Below are 12,551 nucleotides of genomic sequence, written 5' to 3' on the forward strand. Positions count from 1 at the left end.
CTCTGCAAGTTTGGACCAAATTTGCCAAATTTGGTGAAATTCATATCTACACTCCTGCAAAAATTCCACCAAAATTCAAGTAGCCTATTTGAGCAATGAGAAGCCACTCCACCAAAAATCAGCTCAAGGAAAAATCCCTACATGCCTGGATCATTCTGTCGAACACCTTGCATGCACTGTTTTCCTTACACTTTCAGAAATTCAGTTAAATTCAGTTTTCAGTTTCGACAGTTTCAGTCACGCGGCCACAGTGCACTTGGCACGTTGCGCGCGGCCTCGCTTGCTTGTCCGAAGCTTCACACGTGCACTTGGCGCGACCCTGGCGTCAGTGGCGCCCTGGCCCGCCTGCACCGGCGTGTCTTGCGGCGGCCGGCTCGCCGTAACGGCCGACAGGGAGGAGAACGGCGGCGCAACGCCGTTCGGCGCCGCCCAAATCCTCTGGTAGCTCCGCGTGGCCGTCTCCGTGCCAGCGCACGCATGCGGCACCGTCGCCGTGGCGCAGCACGCACGGAGCGCGCTCTCTACCGCCGACGGGCCCGCGCCGCCCCGTTCCGTCGAGCTCGACCCAAACACCCAAACCCCGGCCAGTTTAGCACTAAAACGGACCCATTGAACCTCCGTGATGACGCTCGACTCCCTAACCACCCCGACCGAGCACTGCGCCACCGTAATCGCTCGCCGGAAATCTCCGTTCACGGCAACCGCCTCGGGCCGCCTATAAAAAGGGCCCCGAGCTCACCCTCGTGCACGCAGCATCACCACTCCTCACCAAAGCCCCGCCAGGCCACTAGGGGGACCTCGAGGAGGTCTCCTTCCCCAGCTCCGGCCGCCCCGATCCGCCTCGGCCTCCAGCTCGATTCACTTCGGTGAGGCCACCTCCGGCGCCCAAACCTCGTCCGTAGCCCTCTCTTGCACCTAGTAGTCTAACCCCCACCTCAATTTAATCTTTGCAGCCCTCTCCGACGAGCTCCATCCACGCCCGAACCACCGTCCGCCGGAGTTGAGACCGCCGTCGACGTGGTGCTCACCGGCGACCAACACCACCACCCACCGTTGCGGAAGGACACGGTGAGCACATTGGTAACCTCTGATCCCCATGCCTCGCCGTGGATCGCCGCCGGCGACCACAGCAGCTCTCGGGCGCCGACGAGCCTCGTCCCTCCCATTTGAAAATTTAAACATGACAAGTGGGACCCGCTGTCAGCCTCTCTGTCCTTTCTAAATGAAGCGTTATCTGAAAACGCCTACTGCCAAATGCGTTTTCTCTTCGGGCTGGCGTAGTCGCTACCGAAGCGTTTTCTGTTTTTATAAACTAGCCCCTGGAAATCTTCTGTTTCATTACAGATAAGTCCCTGGACAAAAACCCTTATAACTTTTAATCAGAAAAGTATTTTTGATTGATTCTTTTTTTGTTATCTTTAAATTTTTGTCTATTTTTTTATCAGATTTATTTGAAAAATATTTGGTTTACCTTCTGTGCACTCCTTGGTATTTACGTTAGCGCATATATTTTCTTTAAACCGTAGATACCGAAGGAGGTGACGGAGCCGCGAACTTCACCGAGCTAGGCTCCGACTACTCTGAACCAGGCAAGCATGTTTGAACTTTTGATATGATGAGTGTCTTGGCATGTTTTGCATTTAGTTAGTTTCATGGCATGTTGGTGAGCATACCGATGAACGTTATTTTATGTGATAATAAAGTGAGTAAGTTCAATGATCCATACGTGGATGAATGTGAATATGAATGGCCACGTGTTGGCATGAGGATGGGTACGACAGCAGTGTTGTAGCATGCCAGTCTTACGCCAGACTATGTGACTTCAGTGTCAAACCATATCGGTCCAGTACCTATCATTTCCTTCCTTGTACTACCACATGTTTTCCGCAAGGAATATGGTTTAGTAAGTTGCAAACCACTTTCATGGTACACACCAAAGAGGAGAGACCGTGATGATGGTTCCATGGCCCTGGATTAAAGCCAGTCATCCGTTCAGGGGGCATGGGTGTTTCCAGTTGGGACCGAGAGGGGGGCACCCCTTAGAGCGCGCGTATATAAATTTGATCCCATGCTATTCGAGATTGTGATCTCCCCGTCTCAAAAGTTTTTCTTGGACGATGACTAGGGTGATTCCTAGCATCGAGAGGTAGGATGGGTGTGTACCGGTTAGCTGTGTTTTCTTCCGAAATACCGTAAACGGAACTAGTCCTTCGTGACTACGGAAATCCGTTGGCTGTGGGAAAATTTTTGTACAAACTCTGCAGAGTCATATATTTCCCCAAATCATCTATTCCATGCCCATATTCGTATTATCTTATCCTGATCAAATGTCAGTTTTGATGACAGACTCCGGTGAATCGCATGAGTGCTAAGTCCGGTTAAATGATTACTCCTGTGGATGGACTAACCCGTTTGTTTTCATGAATTGAATGTTTACTATGAGTATTATTTACTTGTGAATAAAAGCCCTTTCCGCGATGTCGCTCAGACGTCCGACTGTGGCAATTCTTTTAAAGCCCTTTATGTGATGTCGCTCAGACGTCCGACTGTGGCATTACTTTTAAAGCCCTTTCTGCGATGTCGCTCAGACGTCCGACTGTGGCATTTCTTTTAAAGCCCTTTATGCGATGTCGCTCAGACATCCGACTGTGGCATTTCTTCTAAAGCCCTTTTTGTGATGTCGCTCAGACGTCCGACTGTGGTATTTCTTTTAAAGCCCTTTATGCGATGTCACTCAGACGTCCGACTGTGGCATTTCTTTTAAAGCCCTTTTTGTGATGTCGCTCAGACGTCCGACTGTGGTATTTCTTTTAAAGCCCTTTATGTGGTGTCGCTAAGACGCCCGACTGTGGCATCATTTTTCCTTATTTTTATTTGTTCACCTTTCGAGGCGTCGCTTCAGACACCTGATCGGTCTCCATTTGTGTTATGTTGGGATTTCAGGCGGACTACCGCCGTTTCCCCTTTTTCTTACCCCGTTATGCTAATTTTATTTTAATGTGCATTGATGAACTAATCATGTCGCATCCATGCATGCATTTGTTATATCTTACGTCCGAACTGTCTTGCGAGTACTTTCAAAGTACTCACTGGCTTGTTGATTTCGCCAGATGCTGACGAAGGCGATCTCATGGATGAAGAGTTTGATAGCGAGTCCGACACCTAGAGGAGTCCCAGTCAGTCTTGTGCGACCCTGGATTTGGTCACTGTATTATATCCGCTTCCGCTACCAAATAAATTCATCGAGCCTCTCCTCGACGCTCGATGAGATGACAGACGTAGAATCTTGTATTTCTCTCCCCGCTGTGTTTTTCCACCACCGTCCTATCCTCGAGTCAGTAGTATGCCTCCACACCCCTGTGTCGTGTCCGCCATTATGTATAATTATTGGCGTGCTTGTAATAATTTGGTTGAGCAACCATAGTTCGACCCTATAATATATTTTATGCTACTGGCTTATTGTATCAAGAATTTGTCTGCCAGTGTGGAGGATTTCTCTCATACTGGACTTAAAAGATTGGCTTTTCAATAAATATTTTTATTGGAAAACCAGTCGTGACAAGCTTGGTACTAGAGCCAGGCTGACTGTAGGAAGCCACTAGGTGCGATCGCTAATTGGTTATTAGCCTGATAGAGCTAATTTATATTTTTGCAATGGTAGTCATTTTCTGTCAGTCAGCATAAATTTATGATCTGACCATGCAGAATTTTTGCCTACTTTTGTAGATGGCCGACAATAGCTGCGAGTCTCAGACCTTCGCCAACGTGCCCGACGGGTTCGTCAAGCTTCTTTCTTTCATCGTTCAAGTCGCGATGGGGCCATCCGTGCGCCCAGTCTTCACACTCTGCCAGCACCGAGTCAACGACAGTCTGACCATGCACCAGGCCGCGGTGCAGTTCAAGGGAGGGCGTGGTGAGTTACGCCGCCTCCGGTTCGTGGGAAGAGCCATGCCTACGGAGAGGCATGCTATGCAGATGGCAGCCCGCGAGGCGATAGCTCGTCTCAGGGATGTCCTCCCCGTGATGAAGACTCGTCGTTACCGTTATCTTCCGTGCCATGTGCCTTACACCTGTCACTACGCATACTCCTGCCCCAGAGGAGAACGAGACGAGGCTTTTGAGATGCTCATTGAGTATCTCCGGGCCCTGGAGGCAGCCTTCGACAACCTGGTGGACGACTTCGTAGCTACCCGCATGGACTCAGTTCATGGCTGTGCTGCCAACAGGAGGGAGCTCCTACCAATCGCACAGCCACTGACTTTTGTCTCGTCATCAGCATCTTTTACGCCTACTCGTCGTCTGCCTTCTACCGAAGAATTCAACCAAGTTATTGCGCCCACTCCAGTGCGCACTGCACCACCCTTCGCGCCCACTCCTGTACGTGTTGCTCCGCCCCTGGCAACCGCTCCGCCCACTCTGCGCAACACTACACGTATGGAGCCCATTAGCGAGGAGGAAGTCGAGTCCCCAACCTCGCTACGCCTCGCCCTCGGCAGGGCAAAGGAGGTCGTCAACATTTCTGCCTGAGTACGCCTAGCTGCCATGTAATGTGCCGCTTTGTAAGATATGTACATAGGTTGTGAGAAGTAGCCTGTTTGCGCATCATGTAGGATCTGGAGAAGTGCACTAGCCTAAATAACATGTCAGGATTATGTACGCATATCCTGAGTAATGTATTGTATAATTACCGCCCGCGTGTAGGATATGTAATGAGCAGTCCTTCTCCGTGCGCAAGTCGATTTGTTTTTCTTAAGTAAGCTGAGTTATTTAATTCTATTTGCCAGCTTTATGCATTTTATGGATTTGTTTTTGCGACTCTTTCTGCTTTTCTTATGGGTTTTACAAAATATACCCCCAGAGTGAAAAATGTCTCGTCCTTGGACTCGCTCCATGCCAATTCCATCAGAGGAAAATTATGATGCACAACCCAGCAACGAGTTCACTCAGGGACAGTCAAGCCAACCGGGCAATGAATCGGCACTTTCACAAATGTGCCGCCTTTATGAACAGAGTCAGCAACAACATCGTGAAATAATGAACCAAGTCATCAACATGGGAAATCACCATGGACAGTATCAACAGCACTCCAAGTTATCTGAGCTACAGAAGACACGTCCTCAAACATTTTCTCACACTGATAAGCCTCTTGAAGCCGAGGACTGGCTTCGAGATATGGAGAGGAAATTAATTATTGCAAAGTGTTCAGGTCTCGAGAAAGTACTATATGCTCCACACTATCTCACAGGAGCAGCCGCATCGTGGTGGGAGAATTTTCTGCACATGCATCCCAACGAAAATGACATAACCTGGGATGATTTCAAGGAAGGTTTCCGTGGTGCACATATTCCTAAGAGTATTATGAAAATCAAGAAGAGAGAATTTGATGACCTCAAACAAAGGAACATGACAGTGTCAGATTACAACAGTCAATTTACCCTATTATCCCGCTACGCCAATGAGGAGCGTATGACTGAAATCAAGAAGATGGAGAAATTCCTTGACGGTCTGGCGCCCGCGCTTAAATGCCAACTGGTCGTGCACACTTTTCCTGATTTTAAAACGCTGGTGGACAAGGCCATTACTCTGGAAAATGAGAGACGCAGTCTGGAAGATATCCGCAAGCGGAAAAGGGACCAGACTAACCATGCTCGCAATCACCGAAACAAGACAGATTTTCAAAAGGGTGGGACACACAAATCCTCATCCAATGTCTCACGCCCAATCAAGAATTTTCATGCAAGGGACAAGGAATTCACCTATCGCCCCGGTGTTACTTGTTACGCTTGTGGAGAAGAAGGGCACTATGCCAAACAGTGCCCCAAGCCAAGGAATTCAACCCCAAAGCCAAACAACAGCAACAATTCCGCGCCCAAGCGAAACAATTTCAATCCCAACAATAACCACAGGAAGGGTCATCTGAACCACGTAACCAAAGAGGAGGCACAAAATGCTCCGGATATCGTACTCGGTACGTTTCCTGTCAACACAATACCTGCAATGGTTTTGTTTGATTCTGGAGCTTCTCACTCTTTCATCTCGAAAAGTTTTGCTTTGCAAAATAATTTTTCGATGCTTCCTTTGGAGAAATCCATAATAATCAAGTCCCCCGGGATTTAGTAAGTTTCTCAGAATTACTGTCAGAATGTGGTCATTGAGTTTGAAGGATTGGAGTTTTACGCAAATCTTATTGTATTGGAAAATAAAGGACTGGATGTCATCCTAGGGATGGATTGGCTAACCACCAATAAAGGTTTTATCGACTGTTTCAACAGGACCGTGATTCTCACACACCACCAAGGGAAGACAATAAGAGTATCAGCCAAGGAAGGAAAAAGACCCCGGCAACCGAGATTAAATAAGGTGGACGTTTCTGAGCTAAACAAGGTTCCAGTAGTGTGTGAATTTCCAGATGTATTCCCTGAAGAGCTGCCAGGCATGCCACCAGATCGAGAAATAGAATTCCGCATTGAGCTAGCACCAGGAACCAACCCCATCTACAAGAAACCATACAGAATGGCACCATCCGAGTTGATCGAATTGAAGAAGCAAATAAAGGAATTACTGGATAAAGGATACATTCGGGCCAGCTCCTCACCTTGGGGATCACCAATTTTATTTGCCAAGAAGAAGGATGGAACGCTGAGATTGTGTATCGACTATCGAGCACTTAACATGGTCACAGTCAAAAACAAATACCCGATGCCAAGGATAAACGATTTGTTTGATCAACTTGCTCAGGCCAAGGTATTCTCAAAAATTGACTTAAGGTCAGGATACCATCAATTGAAGGTACGAACGGAAGATATCCCCAAAACAGCCTTCACCTCCAGATATGGACTGTACGAGTTCACAGTGATGCCATTTGGATTAACTAACGCCCCGGCATATTTTGTTCACCTCATGAACAAAGTATTTATGAAGTTTATGGACAAATTCGTCGTAGTATTCATCGACGATATTCTGGTATACTCCAAAACACCAGAAGAGCACGCAGAACATCTCAGGATTGTACTAGGAGAGCTAAGGAAACACCAATTGTATGCCAAGTTCAGCAAGTGCGAATTTTGGCTAAGACAAGTAGGTTTTCTAGGCCACGTGCTGACTCAAGACGGTATAGCAGTGGACCCAGAGAAAGTCAAGGCCGTACTTGACTGGAAATCACCAGCCAGCGTAACAGACATACGAAGTTTCTTGGGAATGGCAGGGTATTACCGCAGATTTATTGAAGGATTTTCCACCATATCCAAGCCTATGACACAGTTACTCAAGAAAGATAAGAAGTTTGAATGGACAGAAGCCTGCGAGAAAAGTTTCCAAGAGCTAAAGCAGAAATTAACAACAGCACCAATATTAATTGTACCCGATATACACAAGAATTTTGAAGTATTTTGTGACGCATCCAGAAAGGGTCTCGGATGCGTGTTGATGCAAGAAGGCAAGGTTGTCGCCTACGCTTCAAGGCAACTTCGCAAACACGAGGAAAATTACCCCACTCATGATTTAGAAATGGCAGCAGTTATTCATGCACTCAAGGAATGGAGGCATTTTCTACTTGGGAATCGATGTGAGATATATACGGATCACAAAAGCCTCAAATACATTTTTACGCAGCCAGAACTAAATTTACGGCAACGCCACTGGTTAGAATTGGTAAAGGATTACGATGTTGGTATCCATTACCATCCAGGGAAAGCAAACGTAGTGGCCGATGCCCTGAGTCGGAACCCCAGCTCCGACGGGAACTATCTGCACAGCTTGAGGCCCGAATTCCATCAAGAATTTGTCAAGCTCAACTTGATAATGGTAGCAGAAGGCACCATATCAAACTTGGAAATACAACCACACCTTGTGGAGAAAATTAAAGAGGCTCAGTCCGGTCACCCCAGCATTGAAGGAATTAAAAGGAAGTTGAGTATGGGCAAGGCCTCGGAATTCGTCATAGACAATGAAGGAATATTATGGTACGGAGAAAGGCTATGCGTGCCAAACATAGAAGACCTTAAACAACAAGTTTTAACTGAAGCACACACCACTCCATATTCGATCCACCCTGGAGGAACCAAAATGTATAAGGATATTCAGGAAAGATTTTGGTGGCACGGTATGAAGAGGGACATAGCCGCTTTCATTGCATGTTGCAACTCATGTCAACGCATAAAAGCTGAACATCAGAGACCAGCCGGACTACTGCAACCTAACAAAATACCTGAGTGGAAATGGGATGAAATAGGGATGGATTTTATTGTCGGATTACCTCGGTCACGACACGGGAATGATGCCATATGGGTCATCTCTGACAGGTTGACCAAAGTAGCACACTTTATTCCAGTGAAGACAACCTACACCACTCAGAGGCTTGCCAGGATTTATCTTTCCCGCATAGTCTGTCTGCACGGTGTCCCGAAGACTATAATTTCCGACAGAGGCACTCAGTTCGTCTCAAGATTTTGGGAGCAATTACAACAGGCTCTGGGAACCCAACTAGCCTTCAGTACTGCATACCATCCACAGACTGATGGACAAACAGAACGCGTAAACCAGGTTTTAGAAGACATGCTGAGAGCATGTGTCCTCACCTATGGAACCAGTTGGGAGGACAGCCTGCCATATGCCGAGTTCGCATACAACAACAGTTACCAGGCCAGCCTGCAAATGGCTCCTTTCGAAGCCCTATACGGAAGGAGATGTCGTACCCCGTTAAATTGGTCAGAGACCGGAGACAGCCGCATTTTCGGACCAGATATGCTCAGAGAAGCTGAGGAAAAAGTCAAGCTAATCAGGGACCGACTTAAGACCGCTCAAAGTCGACAGAAAAGTTATTATGATCAGAAACATCGTAGGGTCAGCTTCGAACCCGGTGAATTCGTATACTTGACAGTATCCCCGATGAGAGGATTACAACGGTTTAAGATTAAAGGAAAATTAGCACCAAGATTCATTGGACCATTTTGCATAGTGGCACGAAGAGGCACTGTAGCCTACCAGCTAGACTTACCCGAAGACTTGTCCGACATTCACGACGTGTTCCACGTCTCTCAATTAAGGAAGTGTGTAAGCAACCCAGAGAAACAAGTATCTCATGAGAACATTGACATACAGCCAGACCTCACTTACCGAGAACGCCCAGTAAAAATATTAGAGGAGTCTGAAAGGAGAACCCGACAGAAGACCATCAAGTTTTTCAAAGTCCAATGGAGCAATCACGCCAACAGTGAAGCAACTTGGGAAAGCGAGGATTTTCTTCGGACAGAGCATCCACACTTATTTAAGGATCAGCTGAAATCTCGGGGACGAGATTTTTCCAAAGGGGGTAGGTGTTGTGACACTCCAAAATTTTTTTATTTGGTTTTTATCAAAAACTTTGCGGTTTTGAGGAGAGATTTTTTTTAAAGTGAAACTCCATGAAATTTGGGATTTTCATATCTTGGGACCACCATGACTTGGCATTTTTGCCCATGTGGTAAAACCCCTCCAAAACCTCCCCTACACCTTGTGATCAACCTAAGTTCTCTGTCCCAACTAATCCAAACAAGTTTTGGATTTTTCTCTAATTATTTTCCCCCTCAATTCAATTCTGAAAATTATTTGGAGCCTGAGAGATTTTCAAAGCAAGTGCCCTATTGCATTTGAGTTTTGACCTCAAACCAATTCTCCTGGATTGTCCTTAGCATCCATAACCCAGAACCATCTTGATCCACTCCTCCTCTTTTCAAAATTTTCAAAATTCAGTCTCTGCAAGTTTGGACCAAATTTGCCAAATTTGGTGAAATTCATATCTACACTCCTCCAAAAATTCCACCAAAATTCAGGCAGCCTATTTGAGAAATGAGAAGCCACTCCACCAAAAATCAGCTCAAGGAAAAATCCCTACATGCCTGGATCATTCTGTCGAACACCTTGCATGCACTGTTTTCCTTACACTTTCAGAAATTCAGTTAAATTCAGTTTTCAGTTTCGACAGTTTCAGTCACGCGGCCACAGTGCACTTGGCACGTTGCGCGCGGCCTCGCTTGCTTGTCCGAAGCTTCACACGTGCACTTGGCGCGACCCTGGCGTCGGTGGCGCCCTGGCCCGCCTGCGCCGGCGTGTCTTGCGGCGGCCGGCTCCCCGTAACGGCCGACAGGGAGGAGAACGGCGGCGCAACGCCGTTCGGCGCCGCCCAAATCCTCTGGTAGCTCCGCGTGGCCGTCTCCGTGCCAGCGCACGCATGCGGCACCGTCGCCGTGGCGCAGCACGCACGGAGCGCGCTCTCTGCCGCCGACGGGCCCGCGCCGCCCCGTTCCGTCGAGCTCGACCCAAACACCCAAACCCCGGCCAGTTTAGCACTAAAACGGACCCATTGAACCTCCGTGATGACGCTCGACTCCCTAACCACCCCGACCGAGCACTGCGCCACCGTAATCGCTCGCCGGAAATCTCCGTTCACGGCAACTGCCTCGGGCCGCCTATAAAAAGGGCCCCGAGCTCACCCTCGTGCACGCAGCATCACCACTCCTCACCAAAGCCCCGCCAGGCCACTAGGGGGACCTCGAGGAGGTCTCCTTCCCCAGCTCCGGCCGCCCCGATCCGCCTCGGCCTCCAGCTCGATTCACTTCGGTGAGGCCACCTCCGGCGCCCAAACCTCGTCCGTAGCCCTCTCTTGCACCCAGAAGTCTAACCCCCACCTCAATTTAATCTTTGCAGCCCTCTCCGACGAGCTCCATCCACGCCCGAACCACCGTCCGCCGGAGTTGAGACCGCCGTCGACGTGGTGCTCACCGGCGACCAACACCACCACCCACCGTTGCGGAAGGACACGGTGAGCACATTGGTAACCTCTGATCCCCATGCCTCGCCGTGGATCGCCGCCGGCGACCACAGCAGCTCTCGGGCGCCGACGAGCCTCGTCCCTCCCATTTGAAAATTTAAACATGACAAGTGGGACCCGCTGTCAGCCTCTCTGTCCTTTCTAAACGAAGCGTTATCTGAAAACGCCTGCTGCCAAATGCGTTTTCTCTTCGGGCTGGCGTAGTCGCTACCGAAGCGTTTTCTGTTTCTATAAACTAGCCCCTGGAAATCTTCTGTTTCATTACAGATAAGTCCCTGGACAAAAACCCTTATAACTTTTAATCAGAAAAGTATTTTTGATTGATTCTTTTTTTGTTATCTTTAAATTTTTGTCTAGTTTTTTATCAGATTTATTTGAAAAATATTTGGTTTACCTTCTGTGCACTCCTTGGTATTTACGTTAGGGCATATATTTTCTTTAAACCGTAGATACCGAAGGAGGTGACGGAGCCGCGAACTTCACCGAGCTAGGCTCCGACTACTCTGAACCAGGCAAGCATGTTTGAACTTTTGATATGATGAGTGTCTTGGCATGTTTTGCATTTAGTTAGTTTCATGGCATGTTGGTGAGCATACCGATGAACGTTATTTTATGTGATAATAAGGTGAGTAAGTTCAATGATCCATACGTGGATGAATGTGAATATGAATGGCCACGTGTTGGCATGAGGATGGGTACGACGGCAGTGTTGTAGCATGCCAGTCTTACGCCAGACTATGTGACTTCAGTGTCAAACCATATCGGTCCAGTACCTATCATTTCCTTCCTTGTACTACCACATGTTTTCCGCAAGGAATATGGTTTAGTAAGTTGCAAACCACTTTCATGGTACACACCAAAGAGGAGAGGCCGTGATGATGGTTCCATGGCCCTGGATTAAAGCCAGTCATCCGGTCAGGGGGCATGGGTGTTTCCGGTTGGGACCGAGAGGGGGGCACCCCTTAGAGCGCGCGTATATAAATTTGATCCCATGCTATTCGAGATTGTGATCTCCCCGTCTCAAAAGTTTTTCTTGGACGATGACTAGGGTGATTCCTAGCATCGAGAGGTAGGATGGGTGTGTACCGGTTAGCTGTGTTTTCTTCCGAAATACCGTAAACGGAACTAGTCCTTCGTGACTACGGAAATCCGTTGGCTGTGGGAAAATTTTTGTACAAACTCTGCAGAGTCATATATTTCCCCAAATCATCTATTCCATGCCCATATTCGTATTATCTTATCCTGATCAAATGTCAGTTTTGATGACACACTCCGGTGAATCGCATGAGTGCTAAGTCCGGTTAAATGATTACTCCTGTGGATGGACTAACCCGTTTGTTTTCATGAATTGAATGTTTATTATGAGTATTATTTACTTGTGAATAAAAGCCCTTTCCGCGATGTCGGTCAGACGTCCGACTGTGGCAATTCTTTTAAAGCCCTTTATGTGATGTCGCTCAGACGTCCGACTGTGGCATTACTTTTAAAGCCCTTTCTGAGATGTCGCTCAGACGTCTGACTGTGGCATTTCTTTTAAAGCCCTTTATGCGATGTCACTCAGACGTCCGACTGTGGCATTTCTTCTAAAGCCCTTTTTGTGATGTCGCTCAGACGTCCGACTGTGGTATTTCTTTTAAAGCCCTTTATGCAATGTCGCTCAGACGTCCGACTGTGGCATTTCTTTTAAAGCCCTTTTTGTGATGTCGCTCAGACGTCCGACTGTGGTATTTCTTTTAAAGCCCTT

Source organism: Triticum aestivum, chromosome 5B (genome assembly GCF_018294505.1).
Source record: "Triticum aestivum cultivar Chinese Spring chromosome 5B, IWGSC CS RefSeq v2.1, whole genome shotgun sequence".
In the NCBI taxonomy this organism is placed as follows: domain Eukaryota; kingdom Viridiplantae; phylum Streptophyta; class Magnoliopsida; order Poales; family Poaceae; genus Triticum; species Triticum aestivum.